The following is a 19,718-nucleotide window of genomic DNA, read 5'->3' on the forward strand; positions in this document are numbered from 1 at the left end:
AAAGCTTGGCATTGTCAGGGAGCACTATAATTAAGTGAAGAAGACAGTCCCAAATCCTCTAGTGCAAGCTGGCTCCTCTTCACTTTTACCCCTTGACATTCTTTCCTTTGCATCAATCAGGGTCAAGTTAAGGAAAACAGAATCTACCCCGGGTAGTTAAATAGAGAAAAACATGTTTAATGAAAAAAATTTACATGGACAACGGAGAGGGATATAATTGTGGGAGAAGGGATGGGCTGGGAGGGGGGAGCAATGGGGGAAAAATGGGACAACTGTAATTGAATAACCAAAAAATAAAATTAAAAAAAAAAAAGAAAAAATTTACTTTTAAGTAAATACATGTTATTTCATGTATAGGGATAAGCTGGTTTCTTTGGAGATAAATTCAAGAGGAGATGCAAGCATTTTATTAATTTGCAATATCCTTCTCTAGAAGGCAAGGCAGCAAGTTCTAGGATAAGCTAAAATCATCCTTTAAAAAAAGTTATCCCCTAACAGTTCTGGGGAAAAGGTTAAATAAAAAAAGAGGAATTCCCAATGATGCCTAATTGCATTTGAAGACAGGGGCTTAGGAAGAAGTTTCCACTGGGTACACGAGGAAGGTGTGACTTCTGTGTAGTATTGGGGGGCAAGGGTAGGATTGGGGCTTATGCAGGCTGGCCTCAGCCCACAGATGCCAAGATAATGTCTACTGGCAGCTCCTATGAACTTTTGGCTGTGTCCAAAAGCAGTAGTTGGGAGTGTATCAGGATGTCATGACCACCCCAGAACACACCAGCAGGAGTAATGTGTGGTGCTCTTATCTAGCACTTTGACCTTTCACAGGGGTGCATTTCCAGAAAGTTTACAGTAGTTCCCACAGCCTCTTCAAGTGTCTGGGTGGTAGACAAGGTAAATGTTTCCTCCTTCTCAAATCCGTCCCCTCCCTACCTTTTGAATGTGATCAGCTATAGTGACTTCCAGATCTTCCAGCACATATTCATCCTCACAACCTTCATCTTCAGTCTCCCCACTGGTGGGTTCGCGGTCCTTGACAGTGAACGTCATCATACAGCTGTGGGGCCTTCCTTGGGCAGTGCCACCAGCATGTAGGAGGTCCCAGGCTGGTTGTAGAATAGGTTCCAGGCAGGTATGTAACAGAGCACCTCGTAGACCTCAGTGATGCCCGTCTGCACTGTGACATTCTCCAAGGTCTGGTCATGGAGTGTGTTTGTGCAGTCAAATTGGAATACCATGTGCTCAGTGAGAACATGTTTGGTGCGGTGGGTGACATACTGTTTTTCTGACTTACTGAGGGCTGTGGGCTCAGGTGAGGACTGGAAGAGGGGCCCTAGCCCATGGAACTCTGGCATTGCCGTCAACTGCTCCTGGAAGATCTCCTGCTGGCAGCTGCCCCCTTCTCAGTTTGCTTAGCTGCTGTGAACGGGGTGCTCTCTGCTCTTTGCTCTGCCATGGGTGTGGTGGCCAGGGGCACAGGCTTGAGGGAAAAAGGCTTTTCTGATGGTGATAGGGTGTACTGCTGTAGAGCCCTCTCCAAACCAGGGATGGACAGTCAGACCATTTAGGATATAGCCTACATTGGGGCCTTCTGCTTTCGCTCCAGGGCATTGAGATAGAAGGAGGCTCAGTCTCTGACTTCACTGTCATCAACCATCACTCACCTCTTCAGCAATACCAAAATAATGAGTAACATCTTTCTTTTGGGCTCCAAACTTGGCCAGAGTATTTGCAGCATCTCAGAGAAGCAAGTTGTAAAGGTATTACTTGTGAACAATGCCTGGTTTTACTGGGAATCATGTTAGGTGGCCTGATGCAGTGGTGGGAGTGACTGCTGGGGGTGGGGAGTAGAGTGATAAAGAGACATTGAAATAGGGTGTATTGTCTGTCCAAAGACAAACTTTGAATTTATAGGCTTTCCTGTTGCTCTTACTTAGCAAGCCTTGTACTTGAGTCCTGTGATTGATTCAAGGGTATTTATATCTTGAAAATCTTAATAACCTGCCCTCCATCCTTCTTCCCACTTAACAAAAAGCAAGCAAATTGTGTGTGTGTGTGTGTGTGTGTGTGTGTGTGAGCGTGCGTGCATGTGTGTGTACATACAAAGTCATTACTATCAGTGGTACATACACAGTCATGGCAGGAGGTTTGGCCCCAGTCTCTCTGGCTGTATCTGATCAATGAAGGAGACATGAGGCCCATCACTGGTCCTGCTTGTTTGGCAGCTTCTACAAAGCTGGAATCCAGTGTACAAAGAACATGCTAGCCAGGGGCACCAGGATAGAATGGAAAAGTACTCCTGAAAATTTGCCTAATTTCTTTCAGATGTCTCCCATCAGCCTGGTTGTTGGCACGCTTTCTCCTGTTTTCCATTTAGTACCTTTTATAGTCACATCTTCAAATATGAGAGAAAAAAACCTTTTTAAAAAGGATGTCACTGATCCATATTCATATATATGTATGAAGAGTATACAAACTTAACACGCACATAAAATGCATTAGTATATAGATATATACATATATGTGCTTTTAAGGGAAAAGCTTGATTACTTTTAACTTAATTAACTTTGATTTTTCTCTTTTGTTTATTTGTGCCTACAGAAAAAAACAGTAATAAATCATTTATAAAAATGGCTCAATCCTTTCTACTGGGAAATAGAGGCTAGCCAGATTTTCTTATACATTGTTTAGAATAATGTGAATCTACAGCAATTTTTCTCTGATATGTGTGTTTAAAAGAAGAAAATAACAACTACAAGCTTTGAGAGATGATTTTATTGGGTGGGTAGGATTTGCCTGGAGAGGAGGAAGGGGTATGTTGGGAAAAATCTGTGTATTTTAACAAATAATGAGGTATGTTTCTTCCTTGTATCCTTGCTAAAGAACACAAATTCTGTCACTAGGAAAACAAAACAGAAGCTAGATCAGAGGCTAGAAACCACCAACAAAAGTACTGATGGCTGTAAGTAGGTAAGAAAGTTAATAAATCTTCTTGCGCATCTCTGAGCTTTCCATAATCTTCTCTCTTGCTGGAGGGACTTAGGTGGTATTAACTCTGGGTCTCCAAGCCAAACATTCTGAAACTGCCCCTTGCTCACTGACTGAAAAAGAAACAACTTTCCAGCCCTGAACTCTTGTGAAGTGCCTCCTGTAAAAAAGATCTACTAAGGACTCATTATTGAAACATGAGTTGCTCTTCTAACTAAATCAATTGTTCAAATTAAAAATGCAGGGGACTGTTTAACTTACCTGAGAGAAACAACTGTCCTAAAGGATATAAAACATACTTAAAAAAATACAAATGGATGATATGCCAATTTAGTACCATTCATTTCAGTTCATGGCCTACGGGTCTCTTTTCTACCTTAGTTTTATTATCACACTAGGCAATTTGCAAACATTTTCATCATTACATTAAAGTTGTTATGCATTTCAGTTAGATAATGAAGTTTGCCCCACATTTAAAAAAAATCATGAACAACATTACATGTCATTAAATATCCTTCACAAACTCATACTGAGAACTGAATATTCTGTTCAATTAGTATAGCTCATTTTATTTAACCAATGACCTAATGCTTAACATTTAAATGATCACTTTTTCTCCATTACAAACAATGCTAAGATGATGTAAACATTCTAATAAGAAAAATCTCAAGATATTATTATGATTAGTTTTCTAGAAATATTCTTACAGGTACCACTACTAGGTCAATGAACATGCATATTAGTTTTTCAACACACATTTACAGCTAACATCTAGAAAAGTTGCACCTTTTTAAAAAAAATCCACTTTTATTTACTTTTCAATAAGTTTAAGTCATTGAGGGATACAGCATTGCAAGGATTCTGTGTCCAATGGCCTTAGCAAGAAGGTTGCTTCGGAATCTGGCATGGGCCATGCCACTGTTTCCATGAGTAGGAGTTACCTTGCCCAGGTGACCTGGGTTTGTTTTGGTTTGTCATCCGGACACATTGTACTGTTCTTTGCTTTAAACACATCAGTACTTCTCTTGTCCAGATTAAATTCAGTTTCATCTTGAGCATAAGCACCTTTAATTTTAAGAAGAACTGCGTGCTTCCTCTGGTTCCAGAGACTCTGCTTATAGCCAGCACAAATGGCCTTGGACCACAGCCTTCCACACACATTTGCTGTTGTAGAAGTTCTATTCCTGGAAGACTCCACAGCCTTCAAGACAGTGGAAAGAGCTGCACTGATATTTATTCTCCTTAATGGTAGAAAAGTGCTAGATTATTACTGTATCTTTAACTATTGTGAGCATTGTTATTTATTATTTTAATCTTGTGTTGAATATGCATCTTGATTTCTACTGAACTTTTACATTTATTTAATCACCTCTATGTACTAATAAGTTCTTATTTATATTTTTCAACAGTAACACTAACAGGTACTGATTCAGGCCCTGTGATCAGGGTTTGGGATGTAGAGGTAAATGAGAAAGGCAAGGGCCGTGCCTACAAGAAGCTGACAGATAGTTAATCAGGGAAGAGCAGGCTGTCACAAGGGTGTTGGAGGATTTAAAAGGCTGGAATGATACAAGGAATTTAGAGACAGGGAAGGGCCCACTAATGTAGAAGAGTGGACAGTTTATTTTTTGCTTCATTGTTACTTTTGATTTTCAAGTGCTGTTCATTGATTAAGAATATTATTATTTCCTTGAGAATATACTTAGAAAGCATTACTAATTTACTATTATTTGTCTTTTAATTTTTCTTTGACTTTTTATCTTGTCAAATTTAGAAATTAATTCCATATAATTTTGATGATGGCCATACTTGGAAAGGTATTCTGTACAGAAAGATACCAGAAATTATTACCAAGAGTTTCTCCAATAATATTCACGATTTTTTATATTTAAATCTTTATGTGGAATGTTTTTTTATGTCACAAGATAATACTATACAGCTTTCAGGGTTTTCATTTTCTTTTAGAGATTCTTTTTTAACCAAAAATGCTGAAAATTGACCCGATATTCAATTTTTAACAGACATTTTTCCAATGAATGATGGAAATTCAGGTATACTAAATTATGACTGTACTTTCTGCATTTTTACATTTTCTTTTTCATTTATAGTTGCCAGTGCCAATCAGCTTTCATTATCATAGTTTTATACTTTCTTTTAATTTTTTTATTGATTGATTTTAAAGAAAAAGAAGAAGTGAGAGAGAGAGAAACATCAATTTACTGTCCCACCTTTCTATGCACTCACTGGTGACTCATGCGTGTTCCCTGGCCAGGGACCAAACCCACAGCCCTGGTGTATCAGGCTGGTGCTCCAACCAGTTGAGCTACACAGCCAAGACATAGTTTTATATTTTCATGCAACATTTCATAGGACAAGATCTTCCTCAACACATTTATGTTTCAAAAACTGCTTTTATATTTTCATTTTAGATATTTAGATTTTAAGTGCCTTAATATTCTATATCAATTGTAGAACTGACATATTCCCAATATGTGCCACCATGGATTACATTCATTCTGATATGTAACTTTTTAGCCAGCTCAGAATTCATTGTTGTATTCCTACCTCTTTTTCTTCCTATCGTAGCACTTCTAATCCTTGTTGATATTATATAGGGCTTCAGAGATAACATAACAATATTAAATTATTAAGTTGTAGGCATTTGGTTTCTAGAATAAATATTGGCATGTTCACTTAAAGGCTATTATTTATTGTCAACTTTGCATTTGATTCATAATTATTTTCTGCTCATGAGGTTTTCATTTGTCTTCATTTCACAGAGTGACAAAGTATATCATCCCATAATTTCTTCCATTGGGAGCATGCATGCCCGGCCTTTTGTAATCTTGAATGCTTAAAAATATCTTGTCTCTCCCAGATATGAAAAAACATGGCTGACTATGCAATGCTTTGATCACAGTCACTTTCCTTCAAATCCTGTGAATATATATTGCTTACTTTTTATAGTTAGTAGTGCAAGGAAAGAATCCAGCCTTTATGAATATTAATTATTATTATCATTATTATTTGCTTAAGTATTTCATTTTTTGGCTTTATATGATTTTAATTTCATTTAAAAATTCAAAACAAGGAAAGCTTGCCTTCTGGTATCTCTACCTTCTTTAACATTTCTGGGTGCATGGTGATTGCTCACTCAGGACATAAGCATCTCTTCTGCCCAGGAAGTGTTGTTTGGGCAATTGTTTAATCATCTCTTCAAATCTGTTCAGGTGTGTCTTGCTGAGACTCTTGCAGGTTATAGGAGATTCTAGATCTGCTGTTCATATATCCCATCTTTTCTCTTACCATGGTCAAGGTTATCACTTGACAGAACTATAAATTCTTCTATATTATCTAGCTGCCCTTCACTGCTTCTTAATTTGGCAAATAAGATTTATTTCTGCGCAATTTTTCATGATCTCAGATTGCTCCTCCCTTATAACTGTTTATTCTGCTCTCTTACTCTACCAACTTGAACCATCTTGTATAAAAACAATAAAACATATAAAATGCATATGCTAAAATGTTCTCTTACTAGCTTTAGGAAATACTTGTCAAACTGTTTCTCCAAATCTTCACAGGCATTTTTTCTTAGAATGTTATATCATTTTATAGGCATTTTGATTTTTCTCTATTTTTCTGAGAGGAGTAATTGTTCCATCGAAGTCCTCAAGCTCTGCCAGCCGACTTTTTGCTGCACCCATGTGATTTTAGAGCTATTCTACAGCACTCACTTTATACTTGCTGTGACCACAGAATCCAGACAGAAGCTGTTGGCTTAATGGAGTGGATTCCTGAGAAAGATGCATTCCAGCCCCAGTTTCTTAGCCAATGCAGACATCAGTTCATAGCAGAAGAGGCCTGGCCTTGATGAGTTGGTTTTCTCTCTGTCATCCCTGTGATGATTATTCCCTCTGGGAAGAAGTTCTACAAAGGTAGAACTTTCTGTTTATTGCAATGCACTATTTCCAAGGAAGTTTAGCTTCCTAGCTAGTTTTCTGCTAGTTGGTTGGATAACACTATTGCCTGCCTTCCTCCTCCAAATTATAGCTGTCAGTGAGGTTGTAACATAAATTGTAGTAGAAAAGAAATATGAATTCCTTTGACATTTTATCAAGCAAAAATTCCTCAAGTTTTTGCACATGAATGACATCACCTTTCAGGGTTGTTGTAGCCATTCCCCCCCTTGTTTTCCTCATATTTATGGTCAATTACATGGAAATTATAGGAACAATGATATAAATGCTTTGGTTAATGTTGCCAGGATATACAAAATTCTATAATCTATTTTTTAAAATTAATTAATTAATTAATTTGTTTGTTTGCTTGTTTTTAGAGAGAGGGGAAAGGAGAAAGAGAGGGAGAGAAACATCACTGTGTGGTTGCCTCTCACGTGCGCCCCCAACTGGGGACCTGATGTGCAACCTAGTTTTGTGCCCTGACTGGGAATCGAACCAGCGACATTTAGTTTGCAGGCTGACGCTCAATCCACTGGGCCACAGCAGCCAGGGCCATATAATCTATTGACAAAGAATTATATTTCTTGAAATAAACATCAAACTTTTCAATAATTCCAATAGGATTATGCCCTGAGGTAATCTGAATTTATAAAAGTTGATAATAAGACCTTTTAAATTTATTATTAATAGCAATGCCTGGACAGTAATCACTTTACAGATGAAAATAATTCAATCATCCCACACTTATTAAATAGTTATGGTATGCCTTACTCAGGGCAAGTGGTAAGGAATTCAAATATATATAACGTATAATACTAATTTGTAAGTTTTCCCTGAAATTCATTAATTATCTACTTACAGGAAAGTAATATTTTAATAAAATAATTTATGAACAACAGTCTATTATTAGATATTGAAGTTATTAGATTCATAGAATGTGCAAGTTAGGGTGTGAATGTAGTAAGTTGTAAAATAATTGGGAAAAGGGGAACTTAAGCTGTACCTTAAAGGAATAGTAAGATACAGGTTAGAACAGAAGAAAAGTTCTACCTGGTGGAAAGTATAATAATAATAATAATTATTATTGTAGCCAACTCACCAGTTAATTCCAAGCAAACAACAAGAAAGAAGCCTCCGGCTCTTCGCCTCGCTAGCTGGAACATCAGGACCATGTGCCCCGGACTTACTGCAGACCTTCCGTGGATCAAGGGTGCCAGGAAAACCGCTGTCATCGATAGGGAACTGGCACGACTAAACATCGACATTGCGGCTCTACAGGAGACCCGGTTGGCCGACAACGGAACTATCAGAGAAACCAACTACACCTTCTACTGGCAAGGGAAGTCTCCGGACCAACCAAGACAACACGGTGTTGGGTTCGCTGTGAAGAACACGCTTGTTAACTCCATAGAGCCACCCACAGGAGGCACAGAGAGATTACTTACCCTCCGATTGTCAACAACTTTCGGCCCAGTCAGCATTCTTAGCGCGTATGCCCCAACCCTCTGTGCCACCACCGAAGAGAAAGAACAGTTCTACCATGCACTGGACGAAGCGTTATCCAAGATTCCCAGAAGTAACGCTCTCTATCTCCTTGGAGACTTTAACGCAAGAGTAGGAGCCGACCACATGGCCTGGCCCACCTGCCTTGGAAACTTTGGGAGAGGAAAGATCAATGAGAATGGTCAGCAACTGCTTGAGCTCTTGTGTCACCACGGCCTGTGCGTGACAAACACATTCTTCAAGTGCAAAGAGATCCACCAGGTGTCATGGAGGCACCCCCGCTCCCGCCATTGGCACCAGCTTGACCTCGTCATCACCAGAAGAACGGATATTGGCAGCACCCTCCTCACCCGCAGCTACCACAGTGCAGACTGCGACACGGACCATGCCCTCGTGGTAAGCAAGGTGCGCATAATGCCGAAGAGGTTGCACCACTCCAAGATGAAGGGTCGCCCACGCATCAACACCAGTTGTGCCAGCAACCCAGTTAAGACCCAGCAATTCATCAACAAGATGGAAGATGCACTCGGCGAGGGAATGGCGGCAGATGACATTATCGAATCCAATTGGCCACGTCTCCGCGACGCCATATACAACTCCGCCATTATTGCTTATGGGAAGAAAGAGCGGAAGAACGCTGACTGGTACGAGACTCACTGGGAAGAAATGGAACCCGTGATCGAGGCTAAGAGGAAGGCCCTACTGGCTTACAAGGTCACGCCCACTCCCAGTACACTTCAAGCTCTACGGGCTGCCAGGAACAAAGTCCAGAAGACCGCCCGCCACTGTGCCAACACCTATTGGCTAAACCTGTGCAGAAGCATTCAGGAAGCTGCCGATATAGGCAATGCACGAGGAATGTATGAGGGTATCAAGAAGGCAACAGGCCCAATCCCCTCCAAGATCGCCCCCCTTAAGTCCAAGACAGGTGAGGTCATCACTGACCAGGAACAGCAAATGCGGCGGTGGACCGAGCACTACCTCGAGCTGTACGCAACAAAGAACACCGTAACAGACACTGCTCTTAAAGCCATCCCAGACCTACCAGTCATGGAGGAGCTAGACACCCCACCTACTGCGGCAGAGCTCGGCAAAGCCATCGACCGCCTTGCTTGCGGGAAAGCACCAGGAAGCGACGGAATCCCTCCAGAAATCCTAAAGAGCGGGAAACCAGTCCTGCTACAGCCGCTCCACCATCTACTCTGTCGCTGTTGGAAGGAGGGTTACATCCCCCAGGATATGAGAGACGCCAACATTATCACCATGTACAAGAACAAAGGAGACCGCAGCGACTGCAACAACTACCGGGGCATCTCTCTCCTCAGCGTCGTCGGCAAAGTATTCGCCCGGGTCGCTCTTGCCCGCCTGCAGACCCTTGCTTCCCGCGTCTACCCAGAGTCCCAGTGTGGCTTCAGAGCTGGCCGATCAACAGTGGACATGATCTTCTCCCTACGCCAGCTGCAGGAGAAGTGTCACGAGCAGCATAAACCACTCTACCTCGCCTTTATCGACCTCACGAAGGCGTTTGATCTGGTCAGTCGAAGCGGACTCTTCAGCTTGCTACGGAAGATTGGCTGTCCACCACATCTGCTTGCTGTGGTCATGTCCTTTCACGACAACATGCACAGCACGGTGTCCTACAACGGCGCAACCTCTGAGGCCTTCCCAGTCAGCAGCGGAGTAAAGCAGGGCTGCGTCCTCGCGCCTACGCTGTTCGGAATCTTCTTCTCCATGCTCCTCCAATACGCCTTTAAGGACTGCAGCGAGGGTGTCTTCATTCACACCAGATCCGATGGCAAGCTCTACAACCTGGCCCGTCTACGAGCCAAGACCAAAGTCAAAGAGGTGCTCATCCATGAGATGCTCTTCGCCGACGACGCAGCTTTGACATCACACTCCGAAGAGGGACTCCAGCAGCTAGTCACTTGCCTTTCCCACGCATGCAAGGAGTTCGGACTAGCCATCAGCCTGACGAAGACGAATGTTATGGCTCAAGGCACGGGGACTCCCCCATGCATCACCATCGACGGATACACCCTGGAGGTTGTCAACGACTTCACTTACCTCGGGTCCACCATCTCGAGCTCTCTGTCAGTCGACTTGGAGGTCAACCGGAGAATCGCCAGGGCAGCCACAGTTATGGCCAGACTGAACCGGCGAGTGTGGAACAATTCCAGCCTCACTGAGAAAACCAGACTGCGCATCTACCAAGCCTGCGTACTCAGCACTCTCCTCTATGGCAGCGAGACGTGGACCACCTACGCAAGGCACGAAAGGAAACTCAACAGCTTCCACATGAGGTGCCTGCGACGCGTCCTGCATGTCGCCTGGCAGGATAAGGTCCCCAACACCGAGGTGCTGAAGCGAGCCAATATGAGCAGTTTGCATGCAGTTCTTAGCGAGAGACGCCTCAGGTGGCTTGGCCATGTCAAAAGAATGGATGCAGGCCGTATCCCCAAAGACCTCCTCTACGGCGAGCTAGCAGAAGGCAAGAGGATGACAGGGCGCCCAAAACTGCGGTTCAAAGACATCTGCAAAAAGGACATGACACAATGCTCCATCAATCTCAACACATGGGAAGTTCAAGCAGACGACCGCCTAGCCTGGAGGCTCGCGGTCAGACAAGGTACGTCACGCGCGGAGGCTGCGCGCAACGAGGAGGCGGTCCAGAAAAGATCGAGGCGGAAGCAGCGTCAACAGCAGCAACAACGGCCATCTGCCTTCACCTGTAACAAGTGTGGCAGGGATTGTCACTCCCGAATCGGACTGCACAGCCATTCTCGGTGGTGTAGATAGACTCTCAAGAAGCTACGCCATCGTCTCTCGAGACGGACGGCTGCCGACGAATGTAGCCAACACCAGCATGACTTACTGTTTCCCAAGCACTTTACTGGCCTCATTTTATTTAATCTTCTCAACCATTTCTGAGCTAACAATAGTCCCAATTCACAGCAAAGACGCTGAGGCTCACTGAACAATGCAGTCTGGATTTGAATGCAGACTGGCAAGCTTCCAAAGTATAAGATTTTAACTGTTACTTGTTATTCACAGACCAAATAGTAATTGTTGAGAGTAAATATAGTATATGTGGGGAACACTGTCACATATGGAAGGACCTTTCAAAGCATCATTGCATCAACAGCATTTGAACTTAAAAAGACATGAATGGCATTGACATCCACAGGACAGTCTAAGTAGGCAGTTTACCAGGTATTTTTAATTATGAAGAGCATTTCCCTTTATATTTTACCCCTCAGAAGTTTTCCACTGCCTTTCTTGTATGAGGTACGCACAGCAAAGATCTGAAAAATATAAGGAAGGTGTCTTGAGTAACTCTCAGGAAAACAGTATCAGCATGGATTTGGGGAACTGGGAAAAATGAGGAGCCGTGATTGAGAGAGTCTTCCATACATTCAAGCTGAACTTTTTTGGCATTTACTGAGTTCTGAGACTAAAGGGAATTGGAAAAGATTTATTTTTATGGTTCTTTTCTTCCTAATGGTTTGAATGACTTTTACATTTTATAATGAGTTCTTGAATGCTACATGGAGAGTCTGAACCATGCCTCTATTCTCAGGAAGGCTTTGAATTCCACCAATTAATTCTAAGTAAGTAAAATAGAGTGTTTTATGAGTCATCTTGGATTCCCCGAAGAAATGGCACAACAAGTCAATATTTTTTCAACTGTGTCTGATGATTCCTGTATGATCTTTCTGCATCTTTTCTCTTCCATACCTAGCTTTAATCTGGCTTATTGAAGTTTTCACTGATTTATGCCTGTATGTGTTTACAGCTTCTTAATTTATTGCTACAACCTTAGTGTGTCCACATGGGTACCTATCTTGGAGAAGGATAAATCTCCATGATTTTGAAAGATGTTTTTGTGAAAGAGATGCTCTTGAAAGCATCCCCTGCTGGATATTGCTATTAATGTTACATAATTATTATTTACTAAAATATTAGTAGTGCTAAATCTATTTCTCTAGTCCTTTTCTCTGTTCCCTTTCTTATATATCCCCATGCAAGTTTCCCAAGTTTTGTGTTTACTCAACTTATCTATATAGGATATTAGGCTACAATACCTATATTCTAACCCAAGATGGCTTTTACTTGGCATCAACATTAAGATGGTAGGATTCTTACTTCCTTCCAGAGTGTCTTCAAGACTGTCTGGTTTAGGGATCCTGGGTCAATGCCCCTGTCCCTGGATTGTTTATTACTTCTTTTCTATAGGCACCGTAATATTTGTCAGTCTTACTTTGACCCCTGAATTCATGAACCAAAAGGCATATTTCTTCCACTCCTTGGCTTCTTACTGTGCTAAACTACCCTCCAGTTTGTTCCCATGCTGATGTCTCTCTGTCCCTGACTCCTGAAAATTTTCTTTTCTGCTCTTACTAATTTCTTTTCATTTGGCTTGGCTTTTATGCACATGTCGTGTGATAAAAGCTGATGGGTGAAATGTTAACTTCACAAATCTTGGCTTAGTTTCTTTGAAGGTCATGTAGCCTTGAGAGAAGGTGATATTTTCCTGGTAACTTGCCCAAATCCTGTTATTCCTCTTTGGTATTCAACAGTAGATGATTTTCTCTTTCCATTTTAAAGCTCTGGTCCTATTGAATAGCTAACACACAAATGCTTGTTTGTGTTCCTAAGGTTGATCTGGACTTTCAGCTGTCATCAGAATAGAGCTATCAACCCTACTCTAGGCCTACAACCAATCATTCTCTGGAAGATTAATCATGCTGTCTGGAACTTAGGTTCCCTCTAGAAACCTATCTCAGCACCCAATTATGGAAACTGATTTTCACAAATCCTAAGAGTACAGGTCAAGAATAGAGAAGTACTATAAATTTAAAATAATAAGAAACACCTTCAACTAACAGCAAGAGAATGACTGTTCTCTTAAACCTTCCTGTAAATTCATCAATGTCATTTCCATCAAAACATTTTTAATCACCCTAGTTTAAATTTAATTTTTGAGCCCTTGTAATACTTGTTTTATCACTCTTATAATAATTATTACATATGCTTTCTATTGTCTTTACTTATTTCTGTGTCTTTTCTTATAGGGTAAAAGCTTATTGAGAGCATTTTATCCTCTTTCATTCTCTCAAGCTATTATTGATACTCCCTTCCTATGGCTCAAACTCAAAGGCAAATGTGTAAAAGACACTCAGAAGTGTCTTCATTACTTTCCCTATCTGCATCAAGTCATTATTTTTATCACTTCAGATGAGTGCATCTCCTAGCACTCCCAAAGAAAATCACTAACCCATTCTGAGGGGCTCAGTTTTTACAATATGTTCAATACGAACGTACCCTCGATAAATACTATGCAAACTGTTAACTTGTTCCCAACTCATAACCTTTTTTTTCTGAGTCGTTCCAAGCCTTCCTACTCTCTTTCAGATACTTCTGTCAATAAACCTCTTACTTTCAGTCACTTGGACTACAACTTCACAGGAAATTGGAGCCATTAGTAGGAAGGCCTTCATATCTCCTCCACCATCTCCAATCTACGTTTTTATCTATTTTTCTCCTGTCTGAATCAAGGAGATTTCTCTATTATTATTTTTATGTGTATGTGGAGAATCTCTCTACTCACACCTTTGATTTCTTTTAATTTTTTTTGGGGGGGGAGCATTTACTATCAAATACCTCATCTTTCTCATATTATTTTTTCCTCCTCCATAAATATCAGTCATTCTTTTGCTTGACAATGTAATCATGACATCCACATTCTCATAAAACCATCTTCACCCCACTCTCCATTTAATCTACAGGCAATTTACCTTCAATAATAAACATGCTGAGTATTATAATCTCACTCCATTCTCTTGCTTACCTCCATTCTTTTGCTTATATCAGACTTCTACCCTGACATTCTAGCTGGAGCTGTTCTCACTGAAGGTTACCAGATATCTGCTACCTGCCAAATCTCTTTTCAAGGCTCCTCTTTAGGGACCTGTCAGAACATTGGTTAAGAATGCAATCCTCTTGTCATTCCACATGTTAAAACTCCTTTCCACGAGGCTTTATAAAATCACTCACCCATTGTTTTTTTCTACCTCTGATTACTTTCTTTTTATTTTATTTTTTTACCAATTATTGCATGAATGCTAATACTATCTAGGGTTTTGCCTTTAGCCTTCTTATGGGATATTAATAATGGAGATTTTTGACTTCTACTCTATGCCAGTGCCTGTTCTATGGCTTATGAGTTATCTCAATAAATCAATGGGTAATTCTCTCATGCTCCTTTATGAAAGTGAAGACTGAAATTTAGGTAACTGTCCCACAATGATAATAAACAGCAGAGCTGGTATCAGCATCTAAGCATGCTGACTTCTCGATCTGCTCAAAAGTTTTCATAGCTCATTTTATCCATAACAGTGATGCACAAAATTGTCTTTATTTTCCTAATTCTAAGATCAATATCTTCAATCCTGACTTTATCTATCTCCCAGACCTGTGTTTCTGCATGCCCTTTAAATCTGGAGCCCCACCCAACTTTCTTAACTCATCTTTGGCTACAAAGGGCCATGGCCAAATCCTGGTGGTGCCCTGATGATCATACTCCTTGTCTTGTTCCTGCTTTACTCTCTGCTGTAGAATGCTCTAATCTGTCTATGTTGCCCACAGGGCACACTCTTAAATGACTCCTCATTCCTAAGATCTAACTCAAGTGTTTCTCTGATTTCTAGCTTTCCCTCACTTTCACATGCAAAATTAATTTTTGCCACATCTGTATGCTATAAAAAAACTCACTGAACATAACTTCATTATAATGCCTCACACAACATTATAGTTTGCTTGCCATATGTGTTTTAGTAAATAGGTGGTGAAGCATATTAATCTATAATTACCTTTTACATAGGATAGAAATCAATGTTTTGCACATAGTATGACCTCAGTAATCATTTATTGAATGAGCAAGATGAATATTTCTCCAAAATTGCATATTAAAAATAGCAATTTCAGGATTAACATGTAGTCCTGGTTCATTTCTAGCTGGTGTCTCTAGCTAATCAAGGCCTCCAGGACATATTGCTATAATCTCTGAACTCTACCCCACACAATTTCTGCCATGCCAGAAGCCATCTGATGGAGATAAGCACAGATATTATCTAAATAACAAGATTAACATTGAATAAGTGCATGACATGAATGAATTATTAAATCAATAAATATTTTTTCTTAAATTGCTGCTCTTCCATTTCTGTATATCTAATCCCTACCCTGATTTTAAAAATCCAATGCAAATATTGTCCCTTCTATGAATCTGTGAATCTTTTCAACAACATAAAGTTGTAAGAAATCTTTTATTTTTTTTTCTATAACTCTGTGCTGTGTCTATAAATCTCTTCTGTAATGCATCTCTTCAAGCCTTGCATCTGATTACTTCTATGAGTCTATAAGATACTGGAGGACAAGGTTCTCTTTCTTATTTCTCTTTGGAATTCCTTATGCCCAGCACAGTTTCCCTTACAGTAGGCACAGCATGAGGATAATGATTTGTATGTGGTTAATCATAAATTCCTCTTTAATTAATCGCAAAAAAAACATAGTTCAATAGCTGAGACTCATTAAGTCAAATCAATAAGCATTAATTAACTGTTAACACTATGCCCAGCCACATGCATAGATTCTATTATTTTTATAGAAGAAAAAAAAAGAAAACGCATGATTACTCCCCTTGTAGCTTTTATAAAGTCATTGGAGAGAAAGATTTTTTACAAGTGAAACTGGAGAACTGTGTGTAATCAGATGAGTGATTTTTTCCATTTACATCATCACCATTTAAATGATGGAAGGAGATTCTTTCTCTACTTCTTAATTGTGTCCAATGATTCTGAACTTCAACAGCTGGAAGTGAGCAGTGTGACTGACAACAGTCAGTGGAAACTCATGCCTGGGAATGAGTTCAAAGCACTATGATTACCAAGAGCAGGATTGTCAAAATCAAGTTCAGTCTATGGGGAAAGAGCTCTCATCATGAAGACTATCTAGACAGGGGAAGCAGATGAATCAATGCAATTGGGGATTCAAGCTGTGAAACTGGAAGCTATTTGGGTGAGGTTTGATGCTGAGGTCACCGTTGAATTTAATGGCTCTGTATTGCTAACAGTAACCACAAGGCAAGAGTTAGGAACAATTTGTCCCACTCTAGGAAGAGTGCCAATCTAAAGTGCATATGTGTCTAGAATCCATCCACTAAGCTCCATCCTGACTGCAATACCATTTAGCTCTTGACCCTGGCAGTTTTCTCTAGTGAGCTTTGTTCGAACCAAAAATTCAGAAAGCACTTATTTAACTTTGAGATATTGGCTAGAGAATTTATTTATTTATTTTAAAAATATAATTCTATGGGTATGCAACTAATTGTTTTAAATAACATCTGGCCACTGATGCAGCCCCATATAGTTTATTTAAAATAGCTATGAAAATATAGAAACATTAAAAACTTAAAAAATGACCAAAAGTGCTCCCTGAACACTGAAAATTTATTTCCAGAAGCTGGAAAATTTTAACTTTTTTTATGAGCCTGATGGATATGGATTATTAGAAACGATGTCCCTCCCTTGTGAAAAAATTGACATCCCTTCCGGGAGGGAGAACGCTGTGTTCTGGTTTATCCCTGGCTCTCAGACTATCCTCTGCCTTAGAGACCCCACCTGCTTCATCCAGAAAACTGAATGTTTGCCTTTCCCCTGCCTCTGTATAGGTACTGCTTGTGAACATTACCTACAACTTCACTTATACCAAGTAAAAATATGTTCATATTTAGATATCCTAACACCTCAGGAGCCCAGTTGATTTAAGAGAAAACGCGTATATGTGTGTTATTACTAGCACATAGATACATTTGTTCACATAATAACAGGTGTCTCCCTTTTAAGACACTTTATTTCCATGTTTTGAAAAGCTATTGTAATAAATCAATTTTGTTAGGGCAGGACACTTTAGTCATTTACCAGAAAATATTCTTAATAATAAACAATGCTCTGATGTCTATGTTGCAAGAATGTCCCCTAGATGTTTGCAAAACGTATTCCACATAACTCTTCTTGGCAGAAGTACCTGACATTTGCAACTCAAACCTCTTAAGTAGTTTTTACTCAATAAAACAACCACAACAACAAATAGCAAAGAATGTCTTAATTTGTGAGCTTTCTGGCAGGATTAGTGTGACATCACTGAAATCACCTGTGATTATTTCCACACAAGCCTCCCCTCTTAGATTTGGGTTGCTATGACATTAGTGGTGACATCCTAGTACATCCTAAATACTCTACTTTCAAAAAGAGCACGATCTGACCATTGAGTTTCTTCCGGCACCAATAGTTAATACATATATACAAAAAATAAATAAATGCACATAATAGTAAGTAAGCAAGGGATTACTACCTCACACTGATGCTGTAAGTATACATACATACAGATATTGTGGAATTTAGTGTTGTAACTTATGTCGTGCCTAGATAAGAGTAAAAGCTCCTTAAGATGTCATTCAGATCAGTGGGCAAAATCTCCTCTAACTGCCAATATTGGGTACAAGTTTTACTGTCCTTTGACACCAAAATTTAAGCTGTAGATTTCAGAGATTTATTACTCTACTAGCTAACAGTTGTGCTGTTATTGTTTGTGTAACTTAACAAAAATCAGAAGTGATTGGTACAACCTGGTGATTATAGTAACAATATAACTTTATATTAACAATATAAGTTGTTCAGCACTTCAATTCTCTAAGAATACTTTATTGAAATGCTCTGCAAATTATGTATTGTGATAGCAACTTTCAGTTGTTTTTGAGTAGAATTTGATGGAGACATTATACAAGTATTTTTATTCAGATCTTGGCCTCCTTTATGCATCTCATTTGTTCCATGTCTTTTGTAATTGAACATTTATTTCTCAACACATATAATTTGTGGTCTTTTGGTCTACAACCTCTCAGTTTCAGATCTTTCAATATTCTATTACCAAGATATTTACAAAAAAACTGTTTGGAAAAATTTGGCTTGGCCACAAATATAGAAAACGTTCAAAGTGTATTTTGAAAAATGTTGGGTACTTATGACGTGGGAAATGGCTTTTCTATCTATTTCTTTTGTTCCTCTGTCTTGTTAGTCTTTTTTTTTTTCTTCTCCTCTGCCTACTTCTCTTAAGTCCACCCACGTGCTATCTCAATTTTTGGTTGTTTTTATATTTTAGAACCTAAATATATTGCTTAGCAAAAATATTTTAGAGATTAAAATCAACATGAAAAGTTTAATTTCTGCCATTAGCTAGAACTCAATGACTTTGGACTATACTCCCAATATCTCCCTATCAATATCCCACTGGAAGTAATCATCTGTTGACTAAAGGGGCCCATGCTTAGTCTCAAGAGTGAGCAAATTTCCTTAACTCAATTATTCAGACAAGGCTTTATGAAAGATGTTGTGTCTTTGCCTAAATATAGCTGCTTTGATGTGACCTGATAAACAGTGAATATTCCAGCTGCAAGGAATGAACCTAAATTATGGGATTATTTCATTGAGGAGTATTGAGTTTGTTTAACCAAAAGGAAAAACAAATAAGTAGGTAGCACGAAAAAATTATTTAAAGACCTGGATCCTAAATTTTCATTTAGATAACTTCCTAGATCCCATAATTTGTCTTCTCTGCGCCTCCCACCACCTTCATAAATTCTCTGGTATGCTGTTCTGTCCAATTCATTCCCATCACACAAAGTAATCTGAAAGATGAAAATCTCTTTGAAGAAGGCCACGGTTTAAAAGCACACTGGTGAAATAAAAAAAATCTCCATGAGTTTTCTGCATGTCATTCTCTTTAATAATAATAAATTGTTTATTAGTATTGACTATAATGAGTAGTAGTAATAATAATAATTTATTTTATACTTCAGATGACTATGATGCCCTCTTATTATAACAGCATTGACATTTTTGCAATAATATTATTCTACCATAGACTTCATTACTGATAATGATAATGATGATTCTGTCAAAAGCCATACCTATTTGTTACTTATATGTACAATAAATCCTGAAAATTATTTTATTTTTTTGTCAGAAAAGGACAGCTGGGCCGTATAAAAACAATTTTATACAACGATCGATATGCATCCTTTTATTCATCTGATGATATTATGTGGCAATTCATTTGTTCATGAATAACAATAAGATTTATCGTATGTCCTTTATGGCCATGTCCACTACCCAATGTCATTTTACTGTGTAAGTCATGATATTTTATCAATCA

General features: G+C 39.3%; 2 pseudogenes; both read right to left on the reverse strand.

Annotated features, from left to right (window-relative positions):
* Positions 1-662: 662 nt before the first annotated feature.
* On the reverse strand, positions 663-2,370 carry LOC150002620 (coatomer subunit gamma-1-like; annotated as a pseudogene).
* Positions 2,371-3,812: 1,442 nt separating this feature from the next.
* Positions 3,813-19,718, reverse strand: part of LOC150002621 (large ribosomal subunit protein eL33 pseudogene) — an 81,251-nt pseudogene continuing 65,345 nt past the window's right edge.

This window comes from Furipterus horrens, unplaced genomic scaffold (assembly GCF_987537825.1).
Source record: "Furipterus horrens unplaced genomic scaffold, mFurHor1.1.pri manual_scaffold_8, whole genome shotgun sequence".
Taxonomy (NCBI): Eukaryota; Metazoa; Chordata; class Mammalia; order Chiroptera; family Furipteridae; genus Furipterus; species Furipterus horrens.